This window comes from Ambystoma mexicanum, chromosome 7p (genome assembly GCF_040938575.1).
Source record: "Ambystoma mexicanum isolate Mex_15411 chromosome 7p, UKY_AmexF1_1, whole genome shotgun sequence".
NCBI lineage: Eukaryota > Metazoa > Chordata > Amphibia > Caudata > Ambystomatidae > Ambystoma > Ambystoma mexicanum.
The window spans coordinates 451,715,468-451,733,987 of NC_090939.1; the positions used below are offsets into that span (position 1 = coordinate 451,715,468).

Here is an 18,520-nt window from a genome sequence, read left to right on the forward strand (position 1 = left end):
GACAATGGACCCATGGCTATTTTGCACTTATTTCAACATTTATACTAGTGCGCTCAGCCCGTGGGCATCTAGGCGCTACTTCCAATGGAAAACGAAACAGTTGAGGCAGACAGGAGGGAAACAGTGCAAGGGTGGGGGGCAGTTGAAGTGGTGGGTTTTGAGTTCTCCTGAAGATATTGTAGGATGGCTCATTTTGCAGGTAAGGGGGGGGGGTCATTCCAAAAGACAGAAGCTCTGACAGGGAAGCTGGAGCCCTCGACCTTCTACGATTAAATCTGAGAGTGACAAGGCAATGCTTGTGGGTTGTTCTTAAAGGCCTTGCCAGGGTGTGTTCCTTGATTTTTTGAGAGAGGTATGAGGGGTTGTTAGGAAAGCAACGGTAGGCGATGGAGAGGATCTTGAACTTGATTCTGTCCTTAACTGGGAGCCAGTGGGCAGATTTCGTGGTCGCCGAGATGTGGTCATGCTTGCAAATATCTAGCGCCACTCGCAGGGCATTGTTCTGTATTATTTGTAGCTTGTTTATGTTTTTTTTACAGAGGTGCCACATACGAGTGAGATACAATAGTCAAGCTTTGAGCCGAAGAGGGCACGGGTGACCAAGCCGATTCTTGGTGGACAGGAAAGGTTTACTGGGGTTGATGAGCTTAGCAGCATAGTCAGACTAAGAGGCAATATGGTTAGCTTGTCGAGTCATGCTTTGGGAGGAGTCCAGGTGTATGCCGAAAGTTTTTACGGAGGCGGCGACAGGGATGTTTTGCCCATCGATGATGAAAATGCTTTGTAAGCCTGGTTCAGTTTGGCTAGGCGGGCCGGGGGGCCCATGAGCAGCTCTGTTTTTTCATCGTTGAGAGCTATGTGTAGCGATCCAGAATTGGATAGCTTCATAAATCGTGTTCACTCTGAGAGAATCCAGAGTATGGTCGCCAGAGCGGGGGATTATAATTGGCCTGGCATCTGCATAGTTAGTATATGGGATGCCTAGCGAGTCAAGATGGTGAAACAGTGGTTTTGTATACACGTTATAGAGTGTTATACAGATTGCCGAATGCCAAGAATGTGGTTAGATTCTAGGAATTATTGCATTTTCAACTAGGCGATTCAATTTTCAAAAGGAACGGGACAGTAGTTATGGGTCGGATCAAGGAAAGGTTTTTTGAGCAATTGGAAGATCCAGAATTCTTTGAGGGTGGGTGGGACTGTGCAGGTAGCAAAGGAGGAGTTAATGATGGCGGCGATGAGTTAGAGAAGAGGTTCAATGCATTATTTTACAGTGGAGGCGGGCAGATATCGCTCTTACAATGTGAAGGTTTGAGACCTTTGATGTTGGCGAGAGTAGAAACGCAGATAGGTTGGAACTGGAAGGGAGGGATGTCTCTGGGTTGTCCAGGTGGTGGAGAGAGAGGCGGTGAGGGGGTGTGCAGGATAGTTTGGCTTTTATCTTGGCTTGCAGCTGTGTAATTCTGTCTGCGAGGGTGTCGGACGATGTTGAACCATGAGTTCTCTTTCAGGATTGGGGGGGCAATGGGAGCCTCTAGCTCTCATATAGGAGGTACATGGGGTCGAGGCATTGAAATAAATGCGCAAATTCACCAAAGGTAATTTTTTCACACACTTTCCAGACCGCATTATCATTTTCAAAGGAACATTTTGCATCTCATTGTTAACACTGCGGGACTCTAGGCTCTCCTAGACGGGGCATTTTGGGAAAACATTTTTCCCACTGTTGTGAACAGGCTAATGTAAGCGGAAGGTCGTCTTTGAGCACTTGCTCATCTACAATTTAAGTAGGCCTTGAGGAAGACCTGCTGTTACTGGTCAAAACATGTGTTGGCTATTCAGGCTACCCATTAAAAGGAATTACTACCCTACCAACTATTTATGATGAGTTCTCCAACTACGATGGTTGATGAGAGAATCCTTACACTGTTTGTTATAGTTCTTTTGTTCAAGCTTTCACTTAATAGGGGACTAGCACTCTGGTCGCATACCCTTGTGTGTTTAGTTTGGAGGTGACCATTTTCACTTGGTGGGACCACTGCAGGCTCAACATCCCGTGCTCTAATAAGATTAAGTACTAGTGGAACAGCACAACCTGACGGCTTGTCCTTAGCTCGATGAGGTAGAAGCCCAAACACGCGTTGATTTACTTTTTTAAAATTATATCTATTTAACTATGTGCCTTTAAGATCAATTCCCCAGAGTCCAGATTATACCATGTCATGCAAACTACCCCATAGCATTTTCTCCTTGGTCAGTTTGCACGCCACTTCCAAGGCCCTTCCCCATAAGCAACCCGATTACTCCCCAACCCCTTCTTTCTGTTTCTAACAGCAACTCCCATGAGTTACGAATGCATCTTTTGTTTGCAGATTTCCCATCTGACATTTACATAGGCATTCAGGCTGTTCAAGGTGGTATAAAGTAAATGAGAAGAAATAATAGGGAAAGAAGCAGAAGGAAGATGAGGGGTGAGGTTAGAGGAAAAATTGTGGTGCAGTGGTATGACAGTAAAATAAATTGGCTCTAGCCGCGGGTTATAAGTTGGGGAGTTTGAGTTTGTATTACACTTTCGGCTGAATAAGTCTTTCGTGACTGAGATAAACATGCATACACATACAAAATACAGACAATTACCAAAAATACTACATACACAAATACAGAATACAATGTTCTAAAAAAAGAGCTAAAATACTTATTTCAGCCATAAAATACTAAACACATCAGGAGCATGACCTATAATAGTGATTCTAAGCAAACTAAACTGGATAAAAGAAAGCTACTCCAGGGAAGAGGTACAAGTAAAAAAAAAAACAGGGCGTTAAACTTCATCGCTCACAGTCCCATTCATGTAAATGACTATTGCCCTGGCAGTCATCTACTCACATCCTTACTAGATCTCCGTTTCCATGCCCCATATATGAACCCAGCAGTAGATTTTGTGGTGGCCATAACACGCACAGGTTTAGCTCTTACTCTTTTGTCTTGTAATTGCCTCACACTGCCAAAGCATTTGTGGATTTATAGAAAGCAGGAAGTGGAGGGTTATCTCCACTGATGCCAATCATGAGCTCAGGGATGGGTGGGGGGAACCTACACGCTGATTCAGCAAATCAGGCTCCTGCTTTGGCCACAAAGTCCTTGATCAGTTAGTTCAGGTGACCTGGCCCGCTCACACAGAGAAAGCTATAGCCAGCTGTCACTGCACTCTTAGCTCTTGGATGGACCCCTCAGTTCCCCCAATTAGAGAAATTGGGAGAAATGTGCTCTTCACTCAATTCGCCTCATTACAAATCACCCGGTATGCAAACAACGGTGGCGGTAAACCCGCCGCCACCGTTGTTTCCATACTGGGTGATCACGACTCCAGCAGGTGGAGGCGTCGATCCCGCCAGGTCTGACCTCAGGGGTTTAACACCGCCCGCCTGCACGTGGACGAGGAAACACTGGCACCATCAGCAGATGGTGCCAGTGTTTCCATGATCCCCATTCCCATTGAGTCCCATTGGACTCAATGGGAATGGGGATTTACACCATTCCACCTCCGGAATTCCCGGGTCACCGGGGTTGTAATGCCCCGGTAATTCTGGGAATCACGGAGGCGGAATGGTAATACGAGTCCGGCGGTAACCAGGCAGTTTTACCGCCTCGGTTACCGCCGGACTCGTAATGAGGCCCAATGAATCTCATCACCTGCCCTACTGTGTAGCAACACTTTTTTGGCCCAACCAGTCAGTGGCAACTTACTCTCGGGTCTGTGAGAAACCTGAAGGTGTCGCACTGACTAGTCCCTGGGGATCGGTCATCCAGGTGGCCAGGACACGGACATCACTATTGGATCCAGTTCCAGGGGGATGACCAGTGCAGGAGGATCACCTGGATGAGGGGACCTCAGAGAGTGGAAGTGGGACACCAACAGGTGAGACGCAGTACCACAATTCCTTATAACAACTCATCCCCATCTTACCCCGTAGGATATTCAGATGTTCTACCCCCTGACCCCCTTTTCCGACACAAACATAATCTTACACCATGAAAAACAACGGACTAACACCAGAGCCGTTTGCCTGACATGACCCAACACAAGGGTCAGGCAATTGATAATAACCACAAACACCTGACGGCACTTTCCCTTCCCCACATGGATAAAGGTAGAGCACAAGAGCTCAAGAGTACACTACGACCAAGGCAGGCTGCACGACGGTTCAGCTATTCCAGGACGGCAGTTCAAGAGGAGGCGAAAGGTGGCCAGAACCGAAAGTGCCCTTGCCCTTTTCAACCAAGACCAGCGACACCTCTGTGAAAGGAATCCTAAGACCGGAATAATAGCCAGCGTGTGGTGTATCAGATGTCAACAGTGCACAGAGCCCTCCTACACTGATAACCAAGGCAGGGAGAGGCAGTCGCTACCGTGGTATCGTTCTTGACTCCAGAGACAAGAAATGCCAAGCGATTCATCACAACCAGTGAGTCGGAGGGAGAACCGATAGTAAAGCAAATGATATTGCTCTTTTCAACCGTCGCTCAGCATAAGGTGAATTAAAGAACAAAGACAGCGTGTGGTGCAGAACTGTTAAAACCGCACAAACCGTGGGCGCTCAATCGAAAGACTCTGCTTGGTCCCCTTTTGTTAAAACTACTAGTGTACAAGAGGGCCCAGGAGAGCTCGACATAAGAGGTCAAAGTGGTCATAAAAGGGTCAAGTAAAACCCCTTGTACAGTCTAAAGTCTTTGACCCACAACCAAAAAGAAAGCCTGACTGGGGGCTGAAATCCGGATTTGAATAGAGTGAATAAAAATGAAAGCAAATGTGAACACGACTGAGGCATGCCTGTGAAAATGGGTGGTTGGTACCACCCCGAGAACAGTGAAGTACATGAAGCCTGACTGGGAGCTGAAACCCGGACTCAAGAGGAAAAGAACCAAAGGGGTCTTGCGAATGAAGGCAAGTGCGAACCCAACAGAGGGATGCCGAAAGAAAGCTAAGGGAAGGGAACCCCACTTTTCTAATGAGATGAAAAATTCATGAACGGTGTTAGAATGACAAACAAGAACCCGACAGAGGGATATTTGCAATGAATTGATGGTCTGGGCCCGACCGAGGGAGGCCATCATAATCAAGAGGAAGGGTAAGGGAAGTAAATCCTGCACTGTGATAAAGCAAAGTGAACTATATAGTTGGCAAGTGTGAACCCGGCTGAGGTATGCCTACAAAAAAAGGATGACGTATGATAATCACAGGAGCATTGAGTTGACAAGAGGGATGTCCACAGTTAAAGAGTGTTATAAAAGGACATTGAGACAACAGGTGAAATCTTTTGAGTAAAAAGCCGTAGTGAACCCAACACAGGGACAGAGGGAGGATAAAATTTGAGAAGGGTCTGAGTCTGGAAGACGGGGACCCCAGGGTGAAAAGTCATCACCCAACGTACCATACCGAAAGGAACTTTTATTTTAGTATTTTGAACACATCAGGCCTTTCGGAGGCAAGAGACTGCGTAAAGAGACTTGACCACCGCAGATCCCGATATCGCTGAGAAGAACAATAGCCTCGTGCTGGAAAAACCCAGTTGTGTCCTGTGATAAAAACATGGGGAAGGGAGACCTTGCTATACCATCCTGGCCTAGCATTTTTGTGAACACTTCTTTCTTTTCTTGTGAACACTATCCCACACTACTTTTATAACTTGGTTGTAAGGTCTGGCAATAGTTATTTTTATAGTATGGGTCCTTTTTATTTAACAAGACACCACTAGGACTGCCTTATTATTTGATGGTCGAAGCTTGCTCCCATCTTAGATTTAGGTTTAGATTAGGTGTTTTTCTCACCCATTTATATAGTTTAATAAACACCCTTGAACTGTGATCACTTGCGTCTGTCTTTACTGTTGCCACCATGAGTTCCTTACAGGTCCCTGCCCTTGAGGTTGTAGAGGAGCAAGTGGACGCATTCTCCCTAGTTAACACCCCCCTCAGCCTCACCCTATTGGAGTAACAGACGAGGAGCTACAATTGGGAACCCATGCACAAGTTTATGCGACATGTCCATACCACGTCGACTGTACGAAAACGATATGCACTCAGGCAGCCTTTCAGAAGATTCCCTCACGTTGAAACAGTGGAGGAAACCTACCAAGAAGGATGTCCCTTGCCGATTTGTCAAAAAGCTGCCATGAATAAACTGATGCACGATATGGATGTCAAACAAAGTCTTAGGACAGCAAAAGAGTGTCCGAAGGTTACTGCCCCTCCTCGGGCTGCTTCTTCACCCAAGAAACACAACTACCGTGAATTGATCCAACACACTACACTAACAACCGCTATTTGTTCCAGGCCTACTACTTTATATGAGACCACTACTTTTAATTTCCATATACCTCCTTTAAATATTATTCTGCCTCGTGGTACCTGTCATGAATACTGGGTACTTAGCTGGGGCAAGGTGGGTAAAAGCTTGGCAGACCTGGCATGTGGTACACACAAACATCCTTAGTTTTGGCCTTTTCCTCTAGTTAGCTTCAGCATAGTCTATATCCTGCAGTTACTTCCTACTTATGATCCAGTCACTTCCTGTTGCTAGTAAGGAAGTGTGTGGAACTCCTTGTGCACTCTAGTGCTTGGGCGTGGCTGGCTATATAAGCCACGCCCCAAGACTCTCCAGTGCTTCGTGTTGTATCCTGTATGCTGTAAGCAACACGCTCACCAAGCTCCTGTTCTTGAGTCCAGTCCACGTGCTCGCGGCTTCCAAGTGTGTTTCAACAAGCTTCAGATCCTCCGTTGTGGTGGTCCTTCGGTCCTTCCAGCAGCTCTGGTCCAGTCCCTGTGCTCTTCGCGCGGGCTTCCACCACTTCTGCAAAGGAAAAAGACATGTTAGTCAGTGCTCGCAAGTCCCTGCAGCGTTGCGCATACTCACCAGGCTTGCTATCTCCATTCCAGCTCGTATTTGGAACATCTACCAGCTCCTGCAAAGGAAAAGAGACATCAAACCGCACTCGCAAGACTGAACAACGCTGTGCGTACTCACGAAAGGTACTCTCCAATTCGCGAGCGCTTCTGTTATTTCTAGCACTTTAGGCAGCATTTGAAAGACAGAGAAGAACAGCCGTTATAAGCTCCGCAAATTCCATTCTTTACGCTGCGCAGATATGTGAATCATACTTACCTGAGACTTCGGGTTACGACTGCTAGTGAAGTAACTGGCAATCCACACATCAGCATACGCTGTGAAGTCAGAACAGCGTGGCACGCTTGAATTTTGGTATCCACAGACATTGGCTACTATAACTCAGAAAGGGGAGTGGGGTATCCTACCCCAGAAGAATAGCGCCCCTGCTGAGTGCAGGATGGAGAGCTCATCTAACTAAATGCAAAGGTGAGCTGCGACATAGGGAAGCAATCCATATCTCTTCACAAGGGACAGAGGGAGGGGAGTTCAAAGGTCCAGTTAGCCCAGATTTTAGTGTATTTATCTCTTTTATTGACAGGCACACTTTCCAGGTCCACTTGGGGGAGAGCACTCAGGACCAGCAGGTTTAGATACCATCGCTCCTGCAGAGACACAGGTGACTGTGACAGTACTACCTTCCCTCCCCTGTCGAGGAGGGTCTCCTTGCCTTAAGTTTGCCTTACCTTATAATACTTTACCGAACACTCAAACAAACTATCAATAATAACCCAACCTCATCCACGTTACATCAATGACCTCTCTCTTTACATGCTCCCACCTCTCACGCTTCCCCATGCATCTACCCCCTACTTGTTATCTCTTACAAGTGTAGAACTTGATCGAAATGAGAGGCCTGGATTTGTTATCATTACAGAATAATTACACAACCATTACCCATTTAGGAATCATTCCATTATTGCATCATGTTTAGTTATCCATCATATATTCTGATTAGTACGGACTAGTAACATTACACTCTGCCACGTATAGGTAGCATTTGCAATTTGCTTATAGAATGACACACAGTCATATTTGAAATACCATGTAGAGCCATTTAGAGACATTGTTATACTTGTAGAAACATGTAGAGACTTATGTATTATGTATGCATTGTAGAGACACCATGCATTGAGTGTGCACTTAGAATATGTTTGTATTAGATAGCGCTTGGATTTGCGAGAGAAAGCGTAAACGCTAGAAAGCATTTAGATGGCATTATAAAGCCATTCCATTGAATGAAGACACACAGAAGCGCCGCAGCACTGTGAAGTTATGAATTAGTGTGAAGCAAAGGAATGAAAACAGAGATAACACTAGCCTTGTCCGAGTGGAGAGCGAAGGAGGCTTAATCAGCCTTGGGCTGGTGTTCGCGGAGACAGAAAAGGTGGGGGCTGCGCCACATGGATAGAGGGAGAAGTGCTTTTTGCATCAGAGGAGAGATGGCCTGTTCTCTGAGAAAGAGGGATTTTGTGAAGCCAACAGTGGGAGAAATGGAGGAATAGATGGTGCATTGCACACAGACAGAAGGCCATGAGCTATTAGATATGCTTTGAAAGGTCACGCTGACAGACACAGAGTGATTGCAAGTAAAGAACATGCAAACACAGACTTTCAGGCATTGTAGAAACGCTGACAGAGAGAGACATTCTTAGTAGAGAACGAAGTAACCATAGGGATTTGTATATGTCATAGAATAGTATAACCAGAGGTGAAGAGAGGGGAGTTTTTAGATGTTGATGGAGTTTGATGAGAGACTAGTTGTTGGAGATGGTGCTAGATGGAGTTTTGGATGGAGCTGCTCTCAGAGAGATAGATCGAGAGACGTTTGGATACAGTTCTGAGATTGAGGCAGAGGTGTCTTGGTGTAGCAGAATCCGATGGCTTTGGGAGATCGAGAGCTTGGGGAAGCATTCTGATGAGGCCTTGATGAGATTGATCTGGTAGAGAGAGCGAGGCCTGGCCCCGACACTGACTGGCTGGTTGCAGAGTAGCGGGAGAGGAGAGACTCAAATGGGAAGTATGGTTTATGCCTAAACTGATTGATTAGAACAGACACTCACACATAGATAGTTGGGGTAATCAGACAGAGACCGTCTAAGAGAGTGAGTGTGAAGCATGGTGTGGAATGGAGGGGAATGCTGAATGCTGGCACTTGCCATTTGTATATTGCATTAGACACTGATAGCTTGCATTAGAAGCCTGTAAGGCTTATAGTTATTCACTGCATGGTAGATGTGCACCAGAAGCATAAAAGGTGCACATTTGAGGTTTGCATAGTTTTGGTAGTTTTTGCATAATGCATTGTTATGTATGAATAAATGTATTCTATTGTTATAATTGAATCGATTCATGTGTTTTCTTTGTGTCTTATGTTATTGTGTCTATAGGAGTATGATGGGAGTAATCTAGAAGTAACACAGTGCACATAGGCCCTGAGATACGAAAGCAGGGGGGGTATAGTGATCCACACCCCCTAGGAGATGGTCTAGGGTTGTCTAAGTTTGATACATGGTTGCCCAAGGGGGGGGGAGGGGTTAGACCGTGATGGGATTTGTTTTAGGACAAACACACTGGTCTACTCACATGTGCATGCTCACCCAAACTCCTCCGTCACAGGGTTCCAACATCGGCCTGCAAACTCTTTGAAGCCGCGCTGCTTCAAAGAGCAGATAGGAGTTTATTTAAAATGGTGCCTGCTAAACCACTCGAAACACGTGTTTATTCAGGGCCAGTACCTGTAGGTGGGCGCTGCTCGTTCTGGAGAAGTGGCCTGGAAGCCTCCGCAGGTATGGGGGCACTGGGATCACGTCAGGGTCACCAATTGAAAGCAAGCCACTGAATGCTCACACCAGAAAGATACAACATGCTAGGGAAGAAAGGCGCAAGTAGATCTTGTAAGGATAAAAAGTTTAATCTCATGCGCAAATGAGAGCAACAGCAAAGAACTCTGCTGCTAAGAACGTTCTGCCAAAGTAAGGTATAAGCAGAAACGTATAAAGCAAAATATTGTCATAAGTGACGCAATACATATAATAAAAACCTGTGCGGCTGATTGGACGGACCCTATACAGGTGCTGCCTTTATCCATATGGGATGGCAGTTTATTGGTCCCCGTCCAGTCCGTCCGTCTGTCTGTCTTCCATCACATGGGCGCTGTGGGGCTCATCTTCTCACGTCAAAGGTCAGAAAACAAATTAACAATACTTCTACTATACAGCTAGTTTATCACTCATACTGTGCACTTGGTAGGCTTCAAAACAGATACACAGGAGGTTCCAGGGCACTCTAACCTTCACACACACATTTCACACACTCCCTCCCTCCCTCCCTCCGTGCCATACGGCCCCAAGGTCTCCGCCCTCGTTTTGAACTATAATTTATCCCTCCCAGTACCTTGCAATACAAATCACATTATTGTTGCTTCAACAACGCACCCTGTCCTCCTTCTTTGAATATTTCAAGACTTGTTACTTTGGGGTTGGTGGTCAAAGGGCACCTGGTGTCATGCAATTCGGGAATCTTAGGGTTCTGTATGTTATATGAGCTATAACCCATGGTCACTCGGGAATGGGTCAGGTCATGCTTTGGCCAAAGTGAGATAACATGTGCACCAGACGCCAGCCTCTGATTGCGGCCTTGTGGGGCACATTCCTCTTGGGTGAAAGACACATCTTTGTAACACTTTCAAGAACAATGAATAAACAGTGCAGCAAGTGGGTGTGCGAATTGTCCTCATGGGAGCTCGGGCATGACTGGAGATCTCTGTAAAATTGTGGATTTGGGCCTAGTGCATGTACTGCCACACTTACTGTGCAAGCCTTCTCTTCTACCTGGAATTATTAATATCTACACAGCATTGCAATGCCGCCCACACTATATGAATACACTATAACCGATTACATTAGCATAGGGTCCTGCTGAATGGAAACACGTCCATTACACTGTCCCTTCTGCCCCCTGGTCCATCACAGTGCCTCAAATCTCAGCTTACTTTAAAATCGTCTGGGGGGCGGGGGGGGTGGGCTGCCCCCTTCCCAACAGAAGATATATGATCCTATGCTGAAATGATATGAAAATACTTAAGGATAACTATGTAACTGAAGCAGTAATAGAAACATGCACTCCATGATGATGCAGTAGTTCCAAATATAAAGAAGAATGAAGTGGCCCCCTGGCCAATAACTGTAAATACGCTGAAATACAAGGTAGAAAGAATACATAGAAGCTTGCTTAGGAGAGGTATATATTCAATGTTTAGGACTACCATCAGTACAAGTTGGACGACTGCTCATATCAATCAACCCAGTTACCTCAAAAAACACGAGCCCAGGATCTTAAACACGGAGAGACGAGGCAGAAGCTGTTTTCCTTGCAAAATAGAGGAGTACATTGGGTTTGTAATTGTACATTTGTAAAGCGCTCATACACAAGTGAAGTCCTTCAAAGCGCTTCAAGGCGGGTAGGGAACAAGGAAGTACAGTCCTCATTCTTAGGCCTTGAAGATTCCGAATGACTCACAACAATAGCTAGCATGCTAGGCCAAAGGCATATATACTAGTGAAGTGCTTGACAACGAGAAAGGGGCCGGGGGGGGGCAAGGAGCATACAGATCAATAGACTACAGTCAATAAACTACAGTCCAGGCTGCTTGGTAGTTGTGCCTATGCATGAGGATTTCAGCACGCCCAAGCTAGGGAGGGGAGACCGAGGGAGGACAGACAGACTTGCGAGGCCTAGAACATTCAAGGTCAAGGACGTGCAAGTGTGCATAACAGGAAGTGCGAGGGAGGGGAAGGGGAACAGGTGCACCCAGTCCAGCAGGGGCTTGGGTTAAGTACCGAGTGGGTGCCCCTCACATGGATTATATTGTAGTAGTGTCTGGCAGAGTGGCGAGGTTCGGAGGCAAGTGCAGGACTGGCGGGGGAGCCTGGGACCTGTGAAGCTCGGGAAGTACACCAGGCGACCAGTCGGCTAACTGAGCAGGTTGGGGAAGAGAAGGAAGAAGAGAAAAAGCAGGAGAAAGGAGGTTAGATGGGGAGAGGGAGAAAGAAGGAGGAAGAGAAGCGGTAGGTCTTGGGGAGTTTCCGGAACTTAAGGAGATCCGGCTCAAGACGGAGAGAGATAGGGAGGCTGTTCTAGAGGGAGCCACCTGCAGAGGATAAGGATCAACCCCCAAAACACTGGTTGGAGAAGTGGCTCAACCGCAGAGAGTTGGAGGAGGCCGAGCGGAGGGCTCTAGAAGGAAAGTATTTGGGAAGAGAGCATTGTAGATAGTAAGGGGCTCAGCCCCAGAAAGCCTTGTGGACTATCCAGAGGGACTTAAACTTGATCCTTGTAGCCACGGGGAGCCAGTGGAATGATTTCAGCTCCATAGAGATGCAGTGCCTGAGCTTGAGGCCAAGGATAAGTATTGCAGTTCAGTTCTGAATAAGTTGCAAAGGTCGGAGAGTAGAAGTAGGAAGATTGAGAAAGAGAATGTTGCAGTAATCCAGTCTGGAGAGACCCAGGGCTCTGGAGAAAGTGAGCCTTTGGGAGAAGGTGATAAAAGGTAGAATACCTCTAATGAGGTGCAGCTGGTAGTGAGACGTTTTGGGCATGTCCGAGATGCGAGGATAGAAGGAGAGATTGGAGTTGAAGATGACCCCCAAGGTGTTTACCTCACTGGTGGGTGGGGGAGCAGGACCAAGGGAGGCCAGCCAGTGAGCATGGGAAAGTGGCACCAGGGGTCCCAATGAGGACAAACTCGGTCTTGCTGGCATTAAGGCAGAGATCGTTAGCAGCACACCAGGACTGAAATGCGGACAGACAGTCAGGAATGAGCGAGGTGGAAGAGAGGCCGGGGGTAGCCTTAAAGAGAGCTGTGCGTCATCCGCATAACACTGAAGGTTGGAGCTGAAAACAGAGATTATGTGGGCCAAAGGGCCCATGTAGACATTGAAGAACCTGGGGGATAGATTAGATCACAGAGACAGGTGATCAGGATGTTGTGGTTTGAACCAAGGATGCTATTTCAAGAGATGAAGAAAAAGCACAAAGGTAGTCTATGAGCAGACCATGCGCAAGAACATATTTTCTAAAGATTAGGAGGAACACAAACATTTACTGATGCCAAATATTGGGTGATTAAAAGACACAAAGCCAATATGGGATAGAGTGAGCAAGTCTCTAAAGGATAAAAGAATAACTGCACCCAGCTAAAGTTGAATCAAATAAGGTTAAAACCACTGTTGATCTGGACAAATTCATGGTCTTACAACACATGATGAAGAGCTCACAAACAAAGGCTATTCATTAGTCCTGGAGCTAATATAGTGGTGTAACTAAATTCCCTCCGATGTCCAGAGACTGTGCAGACTGGCAAGGTCAACCTTCAAACAGAAGACACTGGCATGAGGCCTACTGATGAAAGAAGATGGCCTAATTGGGAAACAAAGGAAGAGCTGACGTATCTCCGACTACCTGGGTTTCATTTCTATGTACGTGCTGTTAACAAGCTGAATTTGCAAGGATGGATTTGGGTTGCCAACCCATTGGAAGAGCCGGCCAAGCACTTTTTCATATAATGTTGAAGAATATTAGTCTGCTGCCATATTTTCTGCTGTGACGATTGCTTTATACCATGTAACTAGAAGTAGCTCAGGGTGTGTCCTAAAGACAAGGGGGCGCCAATGAGAGACTAACACTCATGCATTCTATATGTATACTTGTTCCCTTAATCCAATCCCACCCCTCGATAGGTTTTTGAAGTTTGCCAAGTAGGCTGACGTCAGATGACTCATCTAGCATTATATAAACTACGCATGATTGAAAAAACAGTGTGATCTTGTATGAGTCGAGTTGATGACTATATATATATTCACCCTGCTTTACTTCTTGAGATTAAAGCATCATTTTACCATCTCCTTTGAGTCTGTCCGGTTATTGAGTCTGAAGTATTTTTCATGGTAATTTCATCTAGCGCAACAAATGCTTCAAGGTGCTACAGCACATTTGGTACCAGTGCAGATGGTTCTGGTCTAATCTACAACTCAGAACTAGAACCCAGACCCAGATTCCCGGATAATCGACAACTCCTGCAATAAACCAGACAAGCGCAGAGTTTCCTGCAGTGAGCAGTGCTCTAAAACGGAAGTCACGTGACTAATATATGATCGGCAGCTCCCCCTTCGAAGAAATACCTGTTCAGTCGCAACAGGTGCCCCGCGGACGACAGGCTAACTGGTTGATTACAGGAGAGTTGATGCTGGGGGACACAAGCTGAGGACCAGATGTAAGTAGACCATCGTAGTTGGTAAAAGCATATGTGGGCGCGGGGGATTATAATTATGTAATGTTGTAAACAAAAGTATAGAAAGTAACTCGATTTTTGGGGATTATATTAAGAAGAAGAGCTAATGATGCCTCGAATTCATGAGAGGGAGAGGAGAGAGAGATTGAGAGGGAGAGAGGCGGAGAGAGGAGAGAGGCGGAGAGAGAGGAGGGAGGAGAGGGAGGAGAGGGAGGAGAGGGAGGAGAGGGAGGAGAGGGAGGAGAGGGAGGAGAGGGAGGAGAGGGAGGAGAGGGAGGAGAGGGAGGAGAGGGAGGAGAGAGAGAGAGGGAGGAGAGCGAGAGGGGGAGAAAGGGCACACGCTATAGTTCTCTAGCAGAACATTAAGGATTCCTACTGGCAGAGTCAGATAGAAGAATGAGTGTCAAACCCCCAGAGTGGGTAAATAAAAAGAGAAAAGAATACACCCACTAAGGTAGCGGAAAAAGATATGTAAGGGGGAATATGGGATACATTACTCACCGTAATTGTATTTCTGATACTTATATCTGCTTAGATTCACATGCTATGCATAGGCCGACATCTAGTGGAAGCCGCTGAGTATTACAGTTGTTGTTTTTGAAACTCGAAGAGGGGCGTCGACAAGGCGTGCCAGTAATACTATCCATAGTGTGACGTCCACTGTACCCATGGTCCTTCACTCATCGAGGTCCCTCGTATGGTTTGGTTTCTGACGTGAGGTAGCATGAAGTGTAGCCTGAGTATAGGTGTATCCAAACAGATAAAGATCAGATAAGCTCATATAACATCCATGCACCTTCTCTCAGGGGAGGAAGGTTGGGCGCAAGTGGATCTAAGCAGATACAAGCATCAGAAAAAAGATCACGGTGAGTAATAAATCCCTTCTGAGGAATCAACTTAGATCACATACTATGCATAGATTAGCGAGCAGTGTTAGAAGAAGGTGGTGGGTTGTGAGAAGGATCAGCGACAAATAAATGTTTTAGAGCCACTTGTCCAACCTGTGTATCTGCTTTGGAATGGGTGTCAATGCAGTATTGCTGAGTGAGTGTGTACTGAGCTCCATGTAGCTGCTTTGCAAATGTCGTCTAAGGGACATTTGCGATAAATGCCAGAGTAGCTCCCGTGCTCCTTGTGGAGTGAGTTTGTGGTGTGAAAGGCAGTGTCTTGTTTGATAATGAATAGCACAGTTGTATGCATCTGACTATCCATCTGGAGATGGCATTCTTGGAAATGCGGCCTCCTTCTCTGCCTGGTGCTATGAAGACCAACAGTTGGTCTGTTTTCCTAAGCGGTCTGGTCTTGTTTACATAGTAAAGGACAGCCCTCGTTAAATCTAGTGTGTGGAGTTTTATCTCAGATGAGCTAGTTGGATTCTGGAAGAATGCTGGTAGCTCAATTGATTGGTTCACGTGGAATTTGGAAATGAATTTAGGAGAGAACCTAGGATGTGTACGTAAAACCAATTTGTCTTTGTCTATGACAAAGAAAGGGTCCTGCACTGACAATGCTTGCAGTTCACCAACTCTTCCTATGGAAGTAATAGCCATTAAGAAGGCAGTCTTGTATGTGACGTGTTTAAGACTTGACTTGTGCATAGGCTCAAATGGGGGCCCATGAGCTTTGCGAGTACTACAATGTGATCCCATCCTGGCCGTGGGTTAGAAATTGGAGGGTGGAGTCTCTTTACTCTCTCCATGAATGCTTTAATGATTTTCCACCACAATACCTTACTTTGAGAGGTGGTGTACGCTGATAAAGCTGGCAGGTGGACCTTTATGGAGTTGAATACCAACCCAAGTCTAACAAGTGGAGCATATATTATAAAATGTGAGAAGGAGTACATTCTATGGGGTTTATTTGCTTAGACTGGCACCAGATTACAAATCTCATCCACTTGTCAAAATAACTATGATCTCAGGAGCCATGCTGCCAAGTTCATTGAGTGTGGTTGCGGATACACTGTTATTCCCCTGTGTTGGGTCAATAAGTTGGCTTGGCACAGGAGTTTGATGGGATCGCACATCGCCAGTTTGCGCAGATGTGGATACCATGGCGGTCTTGCCCACATAGGAGAAACCAGGATGAGTCCCATCTATTCTCTATGAATCTTGTTCACTATCCTGCTCATTAAAGGTGTTTGGGGGGTGGGGGGGAGCTTAAGCAAATATCCCTGACCAGTTCATCCATAGGGCGTTCCCCCTTAGAGTCAGGTTGGGGAAACCTGGATGCGAAGTCTGGGCATTGCTTGTTTTTTCCTGTAGCGAACAAGTCTAGCGTGGGGTAACCTCATTGTGAGAAGATGTGGTCTACGACACTTGGGTCTAGTTGCCACTCATGTTCCTCTGGTAGGGGATCTCTGCTCAGAGAGTCTGCTAGAGTGTTGAGCACCCCTGGAACAGGCTGGGAGGATAGGAACATCCCCCATTTGAGTGCCCCCTCCATATTTTCTGTGCCAGCCTGGACAGATTTGGAGGGTGTGTTCCCCTCTGCTTGTTGATATAGAACATGCTGTCCGTTAGGATTTGAACTAACTGGTTCTTCAGCTGTGCTTTGAATGCTTGAAGCGCTTTGAAAACTTCTAGGAGTTCTAGCAGGTTGATGTGGTTCTGTGCCGTGATGGGAGTCCACAGACAATGTGCTGTGGTGAAGGTAGAGAGAAGCGTCTCTTGTAACAATCGCTTGTGCTGCCGCGTCGTGGAAAGGTTTTCCCTTTAACAGGTTTTCCTTTGTCCACCAGTGTAGGTTTTGTACTAGTGTTGGCGAAACGGCCACTAGATCGTCCCATTGACCGATTGCCTGAGACCACTTTTTCGGCAACCATTCCTGCATGGGTCGCATGCACAGCTGTGCGTGTGGGACCAGGTATATGCATGACGCCATCATACCAAGTTACCGCATTGCTTTGCGTACGCTTATCTGGCGACCGGCTTGATACAGAGGTATTTGCCGTAGCATGTTTTGCACTCTTTACATTGATGGAAAGACTAAGCCTGCTTCCGTGTTCAAGACCGCTCCTAGGGACTGTTTTATTGTATTTGGCAAAAGGCTTGACTTTTTCTCAATTATTGAAAAGCCCAATTGGAAGAGAAGGTTTATGGTTCTTTGCGTGTTTTGTTTGCAAAGATGGGGTGACTCTCCTGTGATCAGCCAGTTGTCCAGGTAGGGGTACACTGGGATTGCCTCCCTGTCAAGGTGCGCTGCCACCACTGCCAGTACCTTGGTGAATACCCTTGGAGCAGATGCTATTTCGAAGGGCAGCACCTTGAATTGGTAGTGCTGGTTTGCTATCTTGAAACACAAGAGTCTTCTCTGTGCTGGAAAGAAACTAAAATATGAAAATAGGAATCTTTCATATCAAGTGCTGCCATGTACTCTCCCCGCTTTGGAAGGGAGATTACCTCTCGTAGCCTTGTCATGCAGAATTTTCGTGGCCTTACATAAGTGTTTGCATGGCGTAAGTCTAAACTGAGCACATAGACAGATCTTTCTTTGGCACAAGGAAGTAGGTTGAATAAATACCCCTGTTTACATCGTTCGCTGGTATGAGATCTATGGCGTCCTTGAGTAGCAGCGCAGTAACCTCCTCAAGAAGGATTAGCGGTTCTTCCTTCGTTGATTTCCTTTGACACGGGAGAAGGTTTGATGGTTTTTGGATGAGCTTCACACAATAACCTCCCGCCACGGTTGATGACACTCACTTGTCTGTGGGGATTCCCTTCCACGTGTGGGTGAAGTGTGAAATGCGCCATCCTACTGTAGAGGCATGGGAGGGGACCTGTAGCAGGCTGTCATCATTTAGGAGGTGTTCCTCCACCTTTAGATGTGGAGGACCTCCCCCGGCCACAAGATCTCTGCTGGCCCCTCTGGAATCCCTGCGAGGCTTCGCCCTGGTTTTTACTCCAGGAAGAACCCTGACCCTGTCCGTAACTGGAGCCTCTCAGAGTTTTGGCCACAAAACCAACGAAAATTGCTTCTGCCTCTCTGGCCTGGTGGTTTGTTTGTCAGCTGGCCTAGGGATTTTAGGGTGTCATATTCCTCCTTGGCAGACTTTAGTGCATCTTCGACGGCTTTCCCGAAGAAGAAATTAGGCTCCACTGGCATATTAAGGAGAGTAGCTTGTGCCTCAAGTTTAAATCCAGACTGGCGTAGCCATGCGTGGCGCTTGATGATAGTCCCTTCAGCAATAATCCTGCCCGCGTTGTCTGCTGCGTCTAGGTTATTTTTCAGAATGCAACTGGATGTTGCCTTGCCCTCCGCTGCTACCTGGGCCAGTTGTGACTTCA

The 18,520-nt window shown here is 46.5% G+C and overlaps 1 protein-coding gene across 6 annotated transcripts in view; it reads right to left on the reverse strand.

Annotated features, from left to right (window-relative positions):
* DCAF6 (DDB1 and CUL4 associated factor 6) overlaps positions 1 to 18,520 on the reverse strand; it is a 2,172,363-nt gene that overhangs the window by 1,877,794 nt on the left and 276,049 nt on the right. The window lies entirely within an intron of this gene.